The following is a 19,244-nucleotide window of genomic DNA, read 5'->3' as shown; positions in this document are numbered from 1 at the left end:
GGATTTTCTGTTGTAAATGCAATAGAGCTCCCTGCTAATGTACACCCAAGAGGCACCAGGCAATGGCTCCAGGACTTGTACTCCTGCTGTACCCATGAGGGAGATGTGGTTGGAGCTCCTGGGGATGGCTCAGGGCCTTGTGCACCTATCACATCTACATGGGAAACCTGGATGGAGCTGAGGTCATCATATAATGCAGATTAGTTCAATACAATTATTTCAATTAATAAATCATCAATCTATATTAAAGAATAGGTTTGTGAAAAATGAATGAAATAAAATATGATCTATACAATCTAGGAACTGTGCCATATCACATATTAATAAATAGATTTGATTGATCTATAGATATTAATGAGATCATTACCAATATCATTCATCCTCTACACAGTTTAAAACTGACATAGTCATATTATGGACCCAAGATTTAATGCCAACAGCAAATTCTGTAATAGTAGCTCTAACCAATAGAGTTATACTATGAAACATGGCTGAATTTTTTATCAGTAAATCCCTTGACATATTCTGCAACAGAAATAGTAACACAGAGGGCTCAAAGCAAGTTTCCTGCAGTGAGTCTCTTGACATATCCTATACCTGGTACAGTCTTTTTCACTCAGGATTTTAGTCATCAATAAGTTACTGTATAGACCCTGAAACAGATACAGTCACATCATGGACTCAGCCTAAGTCAGTAGAAATAAATGCCCACATAGAGACTATTTCCACAAAAGTCACACCATTGGCTCCAGGTGAATTTTTTTCAGAAGTGAAGATTGGGACACACATAGGTGGTGGTGTAGATACACTGTGGAAACAGGCTGTACCTCCTTTGCTAGTTCCCAAGTTAGGGATTTTCATTCATATTGAAACTCATATTTCATTCATATTGCCTTTGACACAATCTGTGTCTGATATATTTACAACATGAACATGAACAGCATATCCAGCAATAAATCTCTAGATACATCCTCCACCTACTAGAGACATACCATGTACCCAAAATAAATTTCCAACAGTAAATGCTTGGAATCAGGCTGAAATAATACCAGTCAATTACAGGATACAGTCTGAACTGTCAACAGTAAATATTTGGACAGAGTCTGAGTCTTTAATACTAAATTATAGGATACAGATTGAGACTAGTTTAGCCAGACAGTGGACAGAGGCTGCTGACTCTCCTGTAGTAAATCTCTGGACACAGTGTATAGCTGATAAGTCTCATTGTATACAAAGGCAGCATCTTCAACATTAATTTCTTGGTCATAACCTGAAAATAATAGAGTTACAGACTGGATTCACGCCAAATCTCCACTAGTAAATATATGGACAGAAACTGTAGGTATCACAAATGAAACTTGGACTCAAGATGAATTTCTATCACTTAATTCATGAATATAAGATTTGACTCACACAGTTACACCTTAGGCACAAGCTGAATCTCCAACAATAAAAGTCTGGATACAACCTTCATCTAATAAAACTATAGTATGGGCCCATTTGAATATGGACATTTTAATAATGTTGATTCTTCCAATCCATGAACATGGAATATTTTTCCTTTTTTAATGTCTTCTATTTCTTTCTTTGGTGTTTTGTAATTTTCATTGTAGAGATCTTGGGCATTCTTTGTTAACTTTATTCCAAGGTATTTAATTCTTTTTGGAGCTATTGTGAATGGGACTGATCATAAAAGTTCTTTCGCAGCCATGACATTGTGTATAGAAGGCCTATTCAGTGAAATAATTACAGAAATCTTCCTCAATTTGGAGAAAGAAAGGGACATCCAAGTAGAGGAAGCACACAGAACTTTTAAAAGACATGATCAGTGTTGCTCCCCCTCTTCATGGAGGAACGACACAGGACCCTGCGCTGTTCTTTTGTCTGCTCAGCCCTCCCCGGGTTTGCTGCTGGTTCTTCCCGGGTTGGCTACCGACCCTTCCACCTCCATGGAAGGGCGGTTCCCCCTGCCACTTTCCCCACTTCCGCGGGGGAGCGGCACACCGTCGGCCAGCTCTCTCGGGGGCTGCTCAGATGTTCCTCAGGTGTTCCCCTTAGATGTTCCTGGTGCATGTTGTCTCTCTCCTCCTTTATAGTCCTCTTCCACCAATCCCAACTCTGCTACCCACACGCCGAGTACGCTGCTCTCCTCCAATCAGGAACAGGATCAGCTCCTGCAGGTTACTGGTTGAACTGGAGGCAGCTGTGTAAAAGTTGTTTTTACTCCTCTCCCAGCGCCATATTGTGGGAGAGCAGATGCATAGAATAAGTCTTAATTCCAGTAACTTAGTCTAGTTGCTCCCCACAGATCAGAAAAGATCTTGACCAGGACACATTGTAGTCAAACATACAAGTGAAAACATAAAGAAAAGATTCTAAATTGTGTATGACAGAAACAACATATTGCTTTCAGAGGACTCCAAATAGACTCACAGCTGACTTCTCATTAGAAACTATGCAGCATAGGAGAAAATGATGAGACTTAGTTTAAGTCTTAAGAGAAAAAAAAAAACCTGTCAACCCAAAATATCATTCCTTGCAAAGCTCTCATTTGTAAGTGACAGCAAAACAAAGACCTTCCATGATAAATACAAATTGAAAAAATTTGTCACCACTCATACAGCCTTACAAATGATGCTTAAGGGTATGCTACACACAGAAACACACAAAAAAAGTCATCATTATGAAAGAATGCGAAGGCAGAAAATCTCCCAGTAGAAGTACAAAGGAAATCCAAAGTAAGCAATAGGAATATTTGTAGAAAAATTTCAGGGCCAAGTCATTTCTTAACAATAGTCACCTTGAAAATAAACAGCTTCAACTCTCTGGTTAAAAGATACAGATTGGCCAAATGGATTAAAAATAATATCCACCTATTTGCTTCCTACAAGAAACATGTCTCACCAACAAAGATATATGCAGAATGAAAGTTAAAGGATGGAAAAATGTATTCTATGCTAAAGGAAAACAAAAAATGGCAGATGTTGCCATCCTAATATCAGAGAAAGTAGATTTTAACATTAAAAACTGTTAAAAGAGATGAGGTAGGACACTATGTAATGATTAATGGATCAATTCAACAGAAAGATGTGACTATAATGAACATATACAGACCCAATTAAGGGGCACCTGGCTATATAAAAGACATGTTAGTGGATCTAAAGGGAGACAAAGACTCCAATACATTTATAATAACAGATTTCAACAATGGACAGATCAACTAGACTCAAATTCAACAAAGAAATGACAGAGCTAGCTGTATGGACCAAATGGACCTAAGTGATATCTACAGAACTTTTTCACCCCATAGTTGCAAAATACATATTCTTCCCAACAGTTTACAAAACTTTATCTAGAATAGACCATATATTCGTCTATAAAGCAAATCTCAGCAAACTAAAAAAAATCATAACCATACCATGCTCTTTCTTTGGTCACAAAGGAGTGAAGCTGTAAATCAACAATTCAAGAATATCTAGATCACGTGCAAACACATGGATGAACTGAGGGTCATAGAAGAAATCAAAAGAGAAATCAAAAAACTTCTGGAAACAAAGGAAGATGATAATACATCAAATCAAAGTTATGGGATATAGCAAAAGCAGTATTAAGAGGAAAATTTACTGCATTTGGTGCCTGTTGAAGAAATTGGAAAGGAACCAAATAAATGAGCCACCAGTACATCTCAAGGACAAGTAAATGTCCAAACGTAGTATGGCTGAGCCATGTGGTAAGATCTATTTTGAAATCTTCACAGTCTTCTATAATGGTTCTACTAGTTTAAATCAGAATCTACACAAGTTGTCCCCAGACTGATATTTAACTTAACAATGTTTCAGCTTCATGTTGCTGTGAAAGCAGTGTGTATTCAGTAGAAACCATACTTCAGATTCTGAATGTTGGTCTTTTCTGGACTAGTGATGAGCAGTAAAACACTTTTGGAATTCTAAGATGTGGCAATCAGCTCCAGCTCCAGTTAGCCATACTGGTAAACATCAATACTCTACAGTGTGCTATATTATTATTAAGATGTGAATGTTGCCATGCATTAAGATGTTCAGTAGGTCAGATGTATTAACTGTTTTATACTTACATTATAATCAAATTCCAATGGGTTTATTGGGATTTAATCTTATTTTAAGTCCAGGAGCATCCATATTAGATTTTCAGTTTTGGTATTTAAGACTTCAAGGATCTTGACTCTTTTAAAAATATTTTATTTACTTGTCTGAGATGCAGAGTTAGACAGAGAGAAACAATGAGAGAGGTCTTCCATATGCTGGTTCACTCTCCAAATGGCTGGAACAGCCAGAGCTGGGCAGATCCAAGGTGAAGAGCCAGGAGTTTCTTCTGGGTCTCTCACATGGCTGCAGGGGATCAACCACTTGGGTCATCTTTCACTGCTTTCCCAGGCTATTAGCAGAGAATTGATCAGAAGAGGAGCAGACAGGTCATGAACCTGCAGGCAGAGGCTTAGCCTACTATGCCACAACACCAGCCCCCTACATAGGTGGCAGAGGCCTAAACATTTAGGCGATCACCTGCTGCATTTTCCAGGCCATTGCCAGGGAGCTGGATAAGAAGTGGACTAGGTGGGCCTTGAGCCAGTACATGTATGGGATGGTGGCATCATAGGCAGTGTTTTTACCTGCTACACAACAAGGCCAGCCCCAAGAGGAACATTTCTTTCCAAGTGAATGGCACAGATACAAAAATGCAGAAGTTTGTTTGTATGTTAAACTCAACAGTGCCAGTCTGTTTAGCAGAAATAGGGACTGAAGATTTTTTAAAATGGACGAGAAATGATTGCTCCATTGAATTCACTTTTACTGGCTTTTCTTTTTTCCCTCAGCTTTGGCAGATTGGATTTCTCTATGACATGCATTGCCTTGGCAGGCATGATCATTGGCTGTAGCAATCAAATCTGCATCCCTAATTAGTAGCTATTGGATTCTCACTGTGGTGCAGTGTGTCAGCAATATGTAAGCTTATGTTTGCCTCATACCACACCCTGTAACCCATTACCCTCATATTAGTGAAAACTTTGCATAAATTCCTAAACTATCTCTGTTAACCCCACAACATCTCTGAAGATAAACTAGAATTTTATTCTCTATGTTTGGCTGATTAGCATTGATGTTAGTTAATTCCTCTGCAATTGTATCCTGTACACCCTGAATTCATTCCCTGACCTGTGATTTCTCTGGAGGTGAACTAAGAAACCTTGAATATCAGGGCTAACAAAAGCCTAATATGTTTGTTTTTTTTTTTTTTTTTTTAATGCTCAGCTTTCATAGTAAATCTAGTTTAATCTATATCCACCCACACAGGAATCCTAAAGACTCTGCTGTGATAATGGGCCCAAGGCACCCTGGGGCACCATTGAAAGTTAAGATCTCTACCATTCCACTACATGAGAGATTCAAGTTGGTTAGTGGGGCAGCAAGAAATGACCTAGTCTTGCTGCTTCTTCAAGAGGCTCAGACTCCCATTCAGTTCTTTGCACCTTTGGGATATTTGAAGAATCTGAATAGCTCAGAATGCTGGCTGTCTGGGACATTCTTAAACCAGGTCAGTGATTACTATTATTACAGCAATGATTGTAAGACAAGAATTTTAATATTAGATTTCAACAAAAACCTCTACATTATAAATTGTGGGATTTTGATCAAAATCAGACACTTTGATATTTTATTTATTTTATAAAATTAGTGTTTGAAGACTCCATAGGATTTTAGAGATGAAAAATATGATAGGAACATCTTTATGGTATAGCCAAGTGTTACCAACGAGGTGGCAATGATTTACTTCCCAAATCTTTGCTAACCTGAAAACAAGGGGACAAAAAGAGGTTTTTGATTTGTTTTGGACTTGAATTGGAATTGTACATATCAAATTGGATTTGTTAATTTTGAAGATTGCCATTTAGCAAATTATTAAAAGGTGACACAAATGGAATTTAAAAGGAAATACAACAAATTTGATGCTATAAGAAAAAATGGAACTTCTTAGTTAAGTTAGAGATATGAGTTTAAGTGGTGATATAGATTATGGCCTTCTCTAAATACTTGCTGTTTCAATATAACCTATGTACGTTAGGAGTTTTATGTTTTCACTGTGTAGGAGTGAAAGATGAGAATCTAGAAATGTTACAAATACAGGTGATGGGAGCATCACCTTGTGCTCACCTCTACTCTGACGTAGGTAATTCTGTTTGATGAGCATCTCAGTTTTTCAAAATAATTGAAAAATCTTAGCTGGCACATAATTTTATAGATTTGTGGTATGTTATGTGATGTTTAAATACACAGACACATTGTATAATATCCAATTGGATAAATTCATCTACCTACTCAGGTATTTTTTAAGATTTAATTATCTATTCAAATGTCAAAGTTACAGAGAGAGGGAGAGACTGAAAGGGAGAGACAGAGAGGTCTTCTACTCCCCAAGTGGCTGCAACACATAGGGCAAGTCTAAGCCAGGAACCAGGGGCTTCATCCAGGTTTCCCATGTGGGTGACAGGGGTCCAAGCAATTGGGGACCCTCTTCTGCTTTTCCCAGGCCTTTGGCAAGGAGCTGGATGGGAAGGGGAGCTGCTGGGATGTGATTTAGTACCCGTACGAAATGCTAGTATTGCTGGTTGCAGCTTTACTTGCTACACCACAAAGCCTGCCCTCCGTTTCTTAAAAAGATTTATTTATTTGCAAGGCACAGTTAGAGAGAGATGGAAGGAGAAGGAGAGAGAGAGAGAGAGAGAGAGAGAGAGAAAGAAAGAAAGAGAAAAAGAGAGCTTCTATTTGCTGGTTCACTCTCCAGATGGCTGCAACAGCTGGGGCTGGGCCAAGAATTCACCTGAATCTCCCACATTGGTCAAGTACCCAGGCCATCTTCCACTACCTTCCCAGGCACATTATCAGCGAGCTGGATGAGAACTGGTCCTCATGTGGGATGCCCAGCATCTAAGGTGGTGGCTTAACCCACTGTGCGACAGTGCTGGCCCTTCACTTAACATTTCTTTATGGTGAAAACACTCAAAATCCTTTCATCAGTTTTTTTAGAGAAGCATCCAATGATAATATCATTAATGGTAGCCATTTTTCTAGGCAATAAAACCACAGAACTTCTATCTATAACTTTGCACCCATTAAATCAGAGTTGCCCCATCTCATCAACCTTCCTATTCTCCCCAGCCTCTGGTCTTCATAATGATCTTAACTTATATGAGATCAACCTTTTAAAATCAATTAGTAAAATTATGTGATGTTCATCTTCAGTGCTTGGCTTATTTTACTTAACATAATGACTTCAGTTCCATACATGTTATTGCAAATGAAACGATCTCCTCCTTTTTAATAAATTAGTTTATTCCATTGCTTATTTCACATTTTCTCTTTCAGTTGTTTGTAGTTGGACATTGCTTCTGTTCTTTGTTTTCTTTTTTTTTTTTTTTTTGCCATTGAGAATAGTGCTGCAATAAGCATGGAAGTGCAATGTTTCTTGAAAAGATGAATTTTATTTTCCTTGGCTATATACCCAGGAGTGGAAATTCCTGGATCATATGATGTTCTGTTTTTAGTTTTTTGAGGACTCTTTAAACTGTTTTTCATAAGAGCTGTACTGATTTACAGTCTCACTAACAGTGTGCAAGTGTTTCCTTTCTCACATATCCTTGCCAACATTTGTTATCTTTTGATTATTTTAGCAGTGGCCAAAATAATTGAAATGAAGCTCATTGTGTTATTGATTTCAATTTCCCTGACATTTAGTGATGTTGCCCATCTTGTCATGTGCCTGTTGACCATTCGAATGTCTTCATTTGACAATTTTTTATTTAGATCTGCTGCATGTGCCGACCTGCAGCACAATGAACTGGGTTTCCTAAAACAGAGAGTGGGAATGCGGGGACAAGGACGCAAAGAATGGAGCCAAGACAAGTCCTGATCAAGGCTCCTTTATTGAACAAGTCCAGTAGTATTAAAACATGACCAGTTGTTTACAAGAAGGAGTACAAAAGATTTACATATCAAAAAGGCTTTTAAGGTTACAAAGAGTTCCCGATAAGGTTCTTAATTATTGATTACAAGGGTACAATAAAACACTTAGGTGATAAATGCAGGTTACAGGTGTGACTGATTATCTGTATCATCTCTTGTGAAAGGTTTAGGTTCTTCCTGCCTCTTCCTGGAATCTCCCTAGCCCATTTGTCTGTGCCTGGGAAGTCTCCATTCATATGTTTAAGTGTAAAGAAAGGGAGTGACTGCCTGTGGCTGCCCACAGCTGCACATTTTTAACTGGATTATTAGTATTTTTATATTGTTGTTTCAGGCCCCTTTATGTTCTAATTGTTAACCCTTTTTTGCTTGTATAACCTAAAAACATTTTCTCCCATTCCATAATCTGTTTTTCTCCATCCTATCAATTGTTTCCTTCGCTGTGGGGAAGTTCTTTATTTTGATAAAATTCTGGTTTTCCATTTTTAATTTTTTTTAAGATTTATTAATTTTAAAGTCAGAGAAAGAGAGAGAGAAAAAGAGAGAGAAAGAGAGAGAGAGAGAGAGAGATTTTTAGACATGGTGAGATATAAACTAGTGGTTTAATTCTGTCTCTGGATATCTAACTTTCCCAGCATCATTTATTGAAGGGGTCTGCTCTGTGGCACAGAAGGTTAAGCCTCTGCCTGTAACACCAACATATCATATGGCTGCTGGTTCCAGTCCCAGCTTCTCTACTTCCCATCCAGCTCCCTGCTAAATAGCCTGGGAAAGCAGTGGAAGATGGCCCAAGTGCCAGGCCCCTGCACCCATGTGAGAGATCCAGAAACTCCTGGCTCCTGGTTTCAGCCTGATCCAGCCTCAGCCACTGTGGCCATTTGGGGAGTGAAACAGCTGATAGAAGATCTCTCTCTCTCTCTCCTCTCTCTCTCTCTCTCTCTCTCCTTCTCTCCCCAAAGTGTTCTTAGCACTTTGTCAAAGGTCACCTGTGAAAGTGTGAGTTTACTTCTAGGTTTTCTGTTAGATTCCATGGAAATTGATGTCTGTTTTTATATAATGCTTTTTAAAAATATTTATGTATTTATTTGAAAGGCAGAGTTACAGAGAGGCAAAGGCAGAAAGACAGAGAGGTCTTCTATCTGCTGTTTCACTGTTTCTGTGTTTTTTGTTAGTGTCTTTGCTGGAAGATTTTTTTTTTTTTTTTTTTTTTTTTTCATGAAAGGCTTTATACCTCGGGCTTGGTGGAATGCCCAAGGCTTACACTTTAATTCCAATGGTGTGTGTTGTGTGAGGTCAGGGAGGTCTGGCCACCATTTGTGGGTGGGATAAGAGCCCAGTAGGACATCCCAGTTGGGTACAGTGGAGAACCTCTGGCTACAGTCAGTTGCTGAAGGGTATGTTGGGGCTGGCTAGTGTATTCAGAGTCTCAGCCCTTTTGTGTGCCATGGTGAACCATCAGATTCATAGCTTAGAATGATTTCACAGGACCAGCACACCCAGGAATATGAACCATGCAGAGTACCAGCCAACTCCACGGTGTGGTTCCTTAAGGCCTTCAAAAGGTCTGTCTCTAGTGTAGAGGGAGCTCTTCCTCAGTTTCCCCCAGTAAAGACAGGGTGTGTCCACAGGAACCCAGTGACAACCTGCGGCCCTTTCACCTCTGTGGTCTACACCCAGAACTTCCACAGTACAAGGTACAGGGGTCCATGCTGCATTCTACAGTCTTCCCCCATCCCAGTCCTGGAGGCCTCCAGCTTGGCAGAACTGTCCACTGTTCCCAGCTCAAGACAGAGTTCAGCTGCAGCTCCACCTCAGCAGATTAAGTCTGGTATTTTGCTGGTAGGGTGAACAGGAGGCCCTCACTTCCTGGAGCATAATGGTCACCCAGACCCTTGTCAGCTCACCAGGCCAGACTGAAAGCCAATAAGGGGACCCTGGAATTTTCCCGCAGTGCAGCCTCCTCTCAGCTTTGCCTGGGAAGACGATGCTTTCCAGCTGAGGCCAGCTGTGTGGGTGGAGCAGTAGCTGTCAGTGGCATTTCTGTCCTCTTTCCTCACTTCTCCACAGCATCTCTGTTCTGTTCTGTCCATTGCCCACTGAAAATTCTCTCAATCGATCCCCTAAGACTGTGGTCCTTTCTTTGTTTTTCTGCTATATTTCTGTGGCTAAAGTGAGTGCACCATCTCACTACTCAGCAATCCAGGCCTTCTCATGAAACATATATTCCTGAAATTTATAATTAAGTGCCAGGATTTTCGGTAATAAAACAAATATATATATATATATATTCAATATTAAAAGATACTGTCAATATTTTTGGAAGTGAATTATATATTAATGTTTTTAAATAAGCATATATATCTACAAGTGATATGCAGATTTTCAGCCACTCCATTTCCATTTATTTATCTTCTTACGTAGCCACTTAATTTTGTTAATTTCCTCATCCATGATTTTATAAACATTCTTCATAATTAAAAGTGATAATTAACATATACTATGGCTATACATGTATTAACTTTTAAATATATTTGATTTTCCTACTATTGTGAAATTTTTCAATTAAGAATTATGATTTTGGGGGCTGGTGCCATGGCATAGTGGGTAAAGCCATCTCCTGCAGTTCCATCCCATATGGGTGCCAGTTCCAGACCCAGCTGCTCCACTTCCAATCCAGCTCTCCGCTATGGCCTGAGAAAGCAGTAGAAGATGGCCCAAGTCCTCGGGCCCCTGTTCCCATGTGGGAGACCTGGAAGAAGCTCCTGGCTCCTGGCTTCGGATCAGAACAGTTCCTGCTGTTACAGCCATCTGGGAAGTGAACCAGCAGATGGAAGGTATCTTTCTTTATCTCTCTCTAACTCTGCCTTTCAAATAAATTAATTATGATTTTGAAGGCATTGATTGTTGTATGTAGGTCTAGTTTATTCATTTAAATTGATATCCATTAGGCTGTCATATGCATAATTCACAATGTACTTATCCTTTGTCTTATATATATAATTTTATTTTACCTAACAGAAAAATAAAACTTCTAGTAGTTTAAAATGTTGCCTCTTTCATAAAATATTTGAAACATGATTTATAGGTAAATAGCTCAAAGAAAAAATGAAGTATTTTATTGATATTTACAACTGTGTGAAATATTATTAAATGGAATTCAAATGCGGCAGAATCAATCCATATTTCTACCCACAATTAATGCTATGATTATTTGTTATCTTTTCTATTTTTATTTTATTTACTTATTTGAAAGGCAGAATGACAGAGATGGAGACAAAAAAGAGAAAGTGAGAGAGAGCACACTTCCATGTGCTGGTTCACTCTCCCAATGCCTGAAAAAGCCAAAACTAGGCTAGGATGAAACCTGAGGGCCGATAACGCCATCTGATTCTCCCACGTGGATGGTAGGGACCCGAGTACTTAGGCCATCCTTCACTGCCCTCCCAGGTATATTAGGAAGAAGCTAAATTAGAAATGGAATCTCCAGGACCTAAATCAGCACTACAATATGGAATGTGGGTGTCCTAAGTGGCAATCTAATCCACTGCATCACAATACCTGTACAAATCAAATACTTAATTTTTTCCGAAGCTAATCAGTACAATAGGGTACTCTTTATTAGACTCCTCAATTTTATTTCTTTATTAATATTAAGCATTTTCATATTTTTCATATGTATTTCAGTTTTTCAACCTTCTATTCTGTAATTTTTTTCAGATGATTTTCTCACTATTTCTATTGACTTAGCTGGATATTTTGCTGTTCTATTTTGGTTTTAAAATAGCTAAATATGGGCCGGTGCCACGGCTCAATAGGCTAATCCTCCGCCTTGCAGCGCCGGCACACAGGGTTCTAGTCCGGGTCGGGGCGCCAGATTCTTTCCCGGTTGCCTCTCTTCCAGGCCAGCTCTCTGCTGTGGCCAGGGAGTGCAGTGGAGGATGGCCCATGTGCTTGGGCCCTGCACCCGCATGGGAGACCAGGAGAAGCACCTGGCTCCTGGCTTCGGGTCAGCGCAGTGCGCCGGCCACAGCGCACCGGCCGCAGCGGACATTGGAGGGTGAACCAATGGCAAAGGAAGACCTTTCTCTCTGTCTCTCTCTCTCACTGTCCATTCTGCCTGTCAAAAAAAAAAAAAAATAGCTAAATATCGTTCATAAACTAATAATTGCTCAATTGTATGTATCACAAATATTTCTCTCTTTCTGTTTTTTATTTTAACTTCATTTCTGGGGGCTTTTCATTTTTTATAGAATACTTTTATTTCTTAAGAATTAATACATAGATCTGTATACATATGTAGGCTTTTATTCTTCATTGTATATGCCTTATTCCCATAAGAAATAACAAGTCAAAGAAATGTGCTTCCTTTTTCCATTAATGTTTTTTGAAGTTTTCAATGTGTTTTGATTTAATTCACAAGGAATCAGTTGTGGAGATTTTGAGTAAAAATCTGTTTTTACTTGTTTTCTATGTGTAAACAATTTGTCACAGGAGAATGACATAAGTAGTCTATAATGTTTTCCATGAGTACTTGCATCATTTTATCCTCACAAAATTTTCCAACATAAGTAAAATTTGACTCTATTCTCAATATGCTGTTCAGTTTATAAACTTGATTGATTGATTGATTGATAAATTTCATTGATTACCAAAAAGACATTTTTTTTGTACTTCATATTGCACTTAGTCAACATAATATATTTTTCCTTTTTCACGTTTTTAACTAAATAGTCTGATTTAATAATGTCCATGGAGGAACATCACATATTCTGTTAATGTTATCCTTCAATTCACTCCTGATTTTAGAGCTTTTATAAACGTTTTTGGTTTGTAATTTTTGTTAGTTATTACAGGTCTTTTACTGTTACCGATCACTTAATACACCAACCTTGAAGGAATATCACAACAGTCTATGTAAACATTGAAATAATTCGTATTTTTTAAAAAATATCTTGTGTGGCCGGCGCTGTGGCTCACTTGGCTAATCCTCCACCTGTGGCACTGGCATCCCAGGTTCTAGTCCCGGTTGGGGCACCAGGTACTAGTTCCGGTTGCTCCTCTTCCAGTCCAGCTCTCTGCTGTGGCCCAGGAGGGCAATGGAGGATGGCCCAAGTGTTTGGGTCCCTGCACCTGCATGGGAGACTGGGAGGAAGTACCCAGCTCCTGGCTTCGGATCAGCGTAGTGCCGGCCGTAGCAGCCATTAGGGGAATGAACCAATGGAAGGAACACCTTTCTGTCTCTCTCACTGTCTATAACTCTCTCTCTGTCTCTCTCTCTCACTGTCTAACTTTGCCTGGCAAAAAAATAAAAATAAAAAAATAAAAAATATCTTGTGTAACTTTTTAGGTAACTTGAATTATACTCTTTACAAAACATTATAGTTTGTTGGGAAAATATACCACATATTTCAGATGCTATTTCCCACCATCTCCCACCCTTGCTCGTGCAGGAATTAGAAATACAGACATTATTTGATTCATTTACATAATATACTTCATCTGAATGCTAATGTTACGTGAAAGACTAGATGTTGAATGGATTAATGTGACATAGATGGATAGCACAGGAAGATCTTTTTAAAAATGCTCTTCAGCTTCATTTTTACAAAAATATAAATGTGAGAGATTCTGAGATTGAACTTCAACAAATATAATCACAAACCCATAAATTTAGTGATATAATAACATGATGCATTGTCATTGAAAGATTACAAAAAAAAAAAAAAACAAAATAAAACACAACCTAAGATACTACTGTGTTCCTTCTTTCTGCTAAATTAACTTGACAAAATGATATTGAACTCTGAACAAACACCTCTGTGGGAGCCCTCAGGGCTCACATAGTTTTTTTTTTTTTTTAATATCTATTACTACAAGACATTAATTCAGAAATCTCTAAAGGTTAAAATGTTATGCAGCTGCACACTTTTTATTAAGAAAAATAAATCTTGTGCATGAAGATTTTTAATGTTCTGCCACAGGGACTTCTCTATAGAAACTAGCAATGAGTGAAAATCTATATAATTAATTGCTGAAGAATACTGAGTAAAAAGCAATTTTATCCTGGACAATACCTTTATGTGATGAAAATATATTTATTCAGAATGTTTTCATGAAAATGAAAAGAAAGATTAAAGATTTCGGTTACAAAATATGATGGTAAAGATACTATATATGAAATGCTGGGAACTATCATAAATTTCAGTGCCTAACTAATCCCCATATCCCTGCTACTTAATACTACTGATTTTTTCTTTTTTCAAAGATTTATTTATTTATTTAAAAGTCTGAGTTATACAGAGAGAGAAGAAGAGACAGAGCAAAAAAAAGAGGTCTTCCGTCCACTGGTTCACTCCCCAGATGGTCGCCATAGCCAGAGCTACCCCGATCTGAAACCAAGAGCCAGGAGCTTCTTCAGAGTCTCCCACATGGGTGCAGGGGCCCAAGGACTTGGATCATCTTCTAATGCTTTCCTGGGCCATAGCAGAGAGCTGGATTGGAAGTGGAGCAGCTGGGACTCAGACTGGCACCTATATAAGATGTCGGCACTGAAGGCAGCATCTTTACCTGCTATGCCACAGCACCAGCCCCTACCGATTTCAATTCCTTATATTCTCAAGTAAGAATGATGGTATTACTTTATTTGTTTGTCTAACAGTTTAGAACTAAGTCACAAATAAGCTAATGTTTATTTATGTACTTGAGAATATTCTACTTGGTATTATAATACGTACTATTTACAATGTTTATTATTAAATATGCAGAATATGTCTTTCTGAACATTAAAAAATTCAGCATTTTTAAAATCTAAGGCCAGGAAAAATAGGTAGCTTTAAATAAAGGTGACAAATTGAATACATATATCTAATTTTTCTCCCTCCCTAAACTCTAAATAAGATTGAAAAAAAGCCACAAATATGAGGATGGTGTTGTGGTGTAGTGGACTAAGCCACCCTGAGATGCCTCTACCCTATATCAGCGTGCTTCTCTCAAGTCCTGGCTACTGTACAGTTCCAATCCACCCTCCTAGTAATGTGCTTGGCCTAAGTACTTGGCTTCCTGCCATGGACATGGGAGACCCAAATAGAGTTCCTGGCTGACTGCTTCAGGCTGGCTCACCCCTGGCTTTTGCAGGCATTTGGATAGTAAACTGACAGGTGGAAGATCTCTCTCTCTCCCGTGTGTGTGTGTGTGTGTGTGTGTGTATTCCTATTTCTCAGTCTCTCTGCCTTTCAAATAAATAAAGAAATACAGAAAATCTTTTGAAAGGAAGCCATGGAGATAACTGAATAAGAATAAGACAATTAAGTTTTGATTCACATTATTGATTTACCAATACCAGCCAGTCACGTCCTTAGCTAGCAGTTGAGAAAGCTAAGTGCTCCATCGTTTAAAACTCAGACCTCTTAAAAAGTTCTTGAAATGTAGGTGAAGGTGTGCTAAAGTGATATGTATAGGCTGAGAAATGACTTAGAAGTAGTTGGATAACTAGGTGTACTTGTATTTTATTGCAAGGAAAGAAGTTTATTGGTTGTGAAGGATATTACAGGGAGCCCCTGGACTGCAAGAAAACAATAGTAGTTGAGGGTATGAGCCATATATAGTACTTATTATGCCTCTATATATTGAATGCTAAGATTTTCAGACATCTTCTCTCACTGTCTCCTGAATCTGCAACAGATAGTGATTGGCAAACTGTTCTCTGGAGAAACTGGCCCAAAAAACCTAAATACACTCACAGGAAGGTTCCCCAACAAACGACACAGAAAACTCAAAGTTAACATTGTCAAAATGCTCCAAAAATTATAATCAGAAATTTGTTCCATATTCTTTTTTTTAAAGATTTATTGTATTTATTTGAAAGACAGAGTTACAGAGAGAGAGAGAGACAGAGAGATGTCTTCCATCTATTCCCCAGATGGCTGCAATGGCCAGAGCTGCATCGGTCCGAAGCCAGGAGCCAGGAACTTCTTCCAGGTCTCCCACACAGGTGCAGGGGCCCAAGGACTTGGGCCATCTTCCACTGCTTTCCCAGGCCATAGCAGAGAGCTGGATCAGAAGAGAAGCAGCTGGGACTAGAACCAGCGCCCATATGGGATGCTAGCGCTTCGGGCCAGGGCTTTAACCCACTGCACCACAGCGCCGGCCCCTGTTCCATATTCTTTTACACAGATAGACACCTAGAAATTTAAATAAACAGAATGAAGAGAGAAAAAATGAAGTTATAGATAATGAAGAACACATCACTGACGTATATATCATTAATCCTTCATAGATATAAGACAAGAGGTTTCCCATTTAAAATAAGAAAAAAAGATATTTTAAGTATTATTTAAAATATTATTATTTAAAATAAGAAAAATATATTATTTTCTTTCAGCTGTTGCAGCCGAAGGAGAATGAACCACCAAATTGAAGATATCTCTCTCTCTCTCTCTCCCCCTCTCTGTAACTTGGCCATTTAAATAGATAAAATAAATCTAAAAAAGACCCATTAAAAAGAGCAAACAGAAGGTAAAAAGAATGAAATAATAAATTTAAGACAAAAGCTAAAGAAATAGCAAGTGAGCATGAAAGGATCATCAAAGGCAAATATTTGCCTTTGATAAAAGTAATAAAATTCCTAAGCCCTTTGCAAAAATGTCATAAAGAAAATCAAATAGAAGCACATCAATTGCAAATATCAGGAGTAAGAAAAGGAGATATCACAAACATCTTTTTGCAAATGAAAGTTAAACAGACAAATTTATAGAAAAGAAACTGCTCTAAAACTGATATAAGATGAAGAGGAAAATTTGAAGTATTCACTATTTGTGCCATTTCCTAGGGCTGTCACTGTAAATCACTATAGCTAGAGAGGCTGAAAACAAAAGAAATTCATTCTCTATTGTTCTGAATCCAGAAATGCTATATATAAAAGTATTAGAAGGATCATACTCCTTCAGAGGTTCTAGGGTTGAATCGTCCCTTATGCCCTTGAAGCTGTAGTCACCTGAGATGTTATTTTGCTTGTGGCTATGTAATATCAATCTTCCTTGTGTTCAAATGGCCTTCTCCTCCTTCCCCTTTGTGTCTTTCTCTGCCTCTTATAAAATTAAACCTGTATGATATGTTTTAGATCTATAAATAAAATCTGCAAAAAACCTTTTTTTTAAATGAGGTCAGACTGTTTCTAGGATATGGACATATCTGTCTAAAACCACCATTCAACCTATTACACTATTAAAGAAATTGAAGTTGGGGTCTGGCACTGTGGTATAGTAGGCTAAGCCTCCACCTGCGGTGCCAGCATCTCCATAAGGGCACCAATTCATATCCCAGTTGCTTCTTTTGATGCATGTGCATATATAATCACAACCAGAATACTAGTAAGATTTTTAAAATACTATATTAACTCATTCACAGAAAGAAAGCAATTTTAAGGCCTTACAAACATGTTTAAAACAAAATCCATGGGGCTGTCGCTGTGGCATAGCGGGTAAAGCCTCCGCCTGCAGTACCAGGATCCCATATGGGTGCCAGTTCTAGCCCTAGCTGCTCCTCTTCCAATCCAGCTCTCTGCGGTGGCCTAGGAAAGCAGTAGAAGATGGCCCAAATTCGTGGTCCCCTGCACTTGCGTGGAAGAACCGGAAGAATCTTCTGGCTTCTAGCTTTGAATTGGCCTGGCTCTGGCTGTTGTGGCCTTTTGGGAAGTGAACCAGCAGATGGAAGACCTTTCTCTGTCTTTCCCTCTCTCTGTCGTTCCCTCTCTCTGTCTGTAGCTCTATTTCTCAAATATGTAAACAAAATCTTAAAAAAAAAAGTCATAATTTCTTTTAATACAAAAATAACATCAAGCCCCAGTGGCATTATGGCTGTATTCTACCACATATTGAATTAAGATTAATATAACTAAAATTGGTCAAGAGATATAATGTTACTCTCAGGATGAACAATTTCTGATGTTTTACGGCATGGCAAGATTAATCAAATTAATTATGATACATCACATATCTCAAAATACAGAAGATGAATTTGAATTATTTCACCATATAGAAATGATAAAAGTTTAACATGGTGGATATAGTAATTACCTTATTTTGATCATTATCCAATATATACAATATATACATAGATCAAAACATTACACCTGGGACAGTCATTTAGCCTAGAAATTAAGACGTTGGTTATGGTGACTGCATTCCATACCGAAGTGCCTGGATTCAATGTCTGGCTCTAACTCCTGACTCCAGTTTCCTACAAATGTGGCCATAGGAGGTAGTTCTAATGTCACAAAGAACTGGGCCCCTGCTATTCATGAGGTAATTGAGAATAGTTTAACTTTCTTATACATATATATTATATATAATATACAATATATATTAATTTTCTCAATCCTCAATAAATACTATGAATTCAGTAACATTGCCAATTTCATTTTATAGATAAGCAAATGGGGACACAGACTGATTAAATGACTTCTTCAAGGTCACACAATTAATAAGTGGCAAATTCTGCATTTTAATTCATAGCTTCTAGGTTGATGAAAAGAATAATGACAATAAAGCTAGAGTTTATAAGGAAATATCTCAAGAAAAGTTTCACAAATGTCCACATTCAAAGGTTGTCAAATCCTGAGATCCAGTTATCAAATCTCAAGTTAGACAGGATCAAAACAAAGACAGTGTTTTCCAAGTCCTGAAACAAACCTACCTGAGATCCTAAGAGTTTGCAGTAAAATCAATACAAGTGAGCAAGTTTATTTATGACTAAGAGTTTCTTACAAGCACAGTATAGTCACCCAGGATGGATATGTTTCATGCATAAAAATTGAATCTTTAGTGTTACAACCCAATGAATATCTTGGTGCCATCTGTTATAGAAATGTAGTTTATCCCACTGGGATCTCATTCACAGAGATGTTTCATTTAGGTTTTTTTTTTTTTTTTTTTTTTTTTTTTTTTGGCCAGAGTGTCTTGGTTTTCCATGCCTGAAATACTCTCATGGGCTTTTCAGCCAGATCCGAATGCCTTTAGGGCTGATTCTGAGGCCAGAGTGCTGTTTAGGACATCCACCATTCTATGAGTCTGCTGAGTATCTCACTTCCCATGTTGGATCACTCTCCCCTTTATTTATTCTATCGGTTAGTATTAGCAGGTACTAGACTTGTTTATGTGCTCCCTTTGACTCTTAGTCCTTTCATTATGATCAATTGTGAACTGAAATTAATCACTGGAACTAGTGAGATGGCATTGGTACATGGCACCTTGA

This window comes from Oryctolagus cuniculus, chromosome 2 (genome assembly GCF_964237555.1).
Source record: "Oryctolagus cuniculus chromosome 2, mOryCun1.1, whole genome shotgun sequence".
Classification (NCBI taxonomy): Eukaryota; Metazoa; Chordata; class Mammalia; order Lagomorpha; family Leporidae; genus Oryctolagus; species Oryctolagus cuniculus.
Note: the sequence above shows the minus strand (reverse complement) of the source record.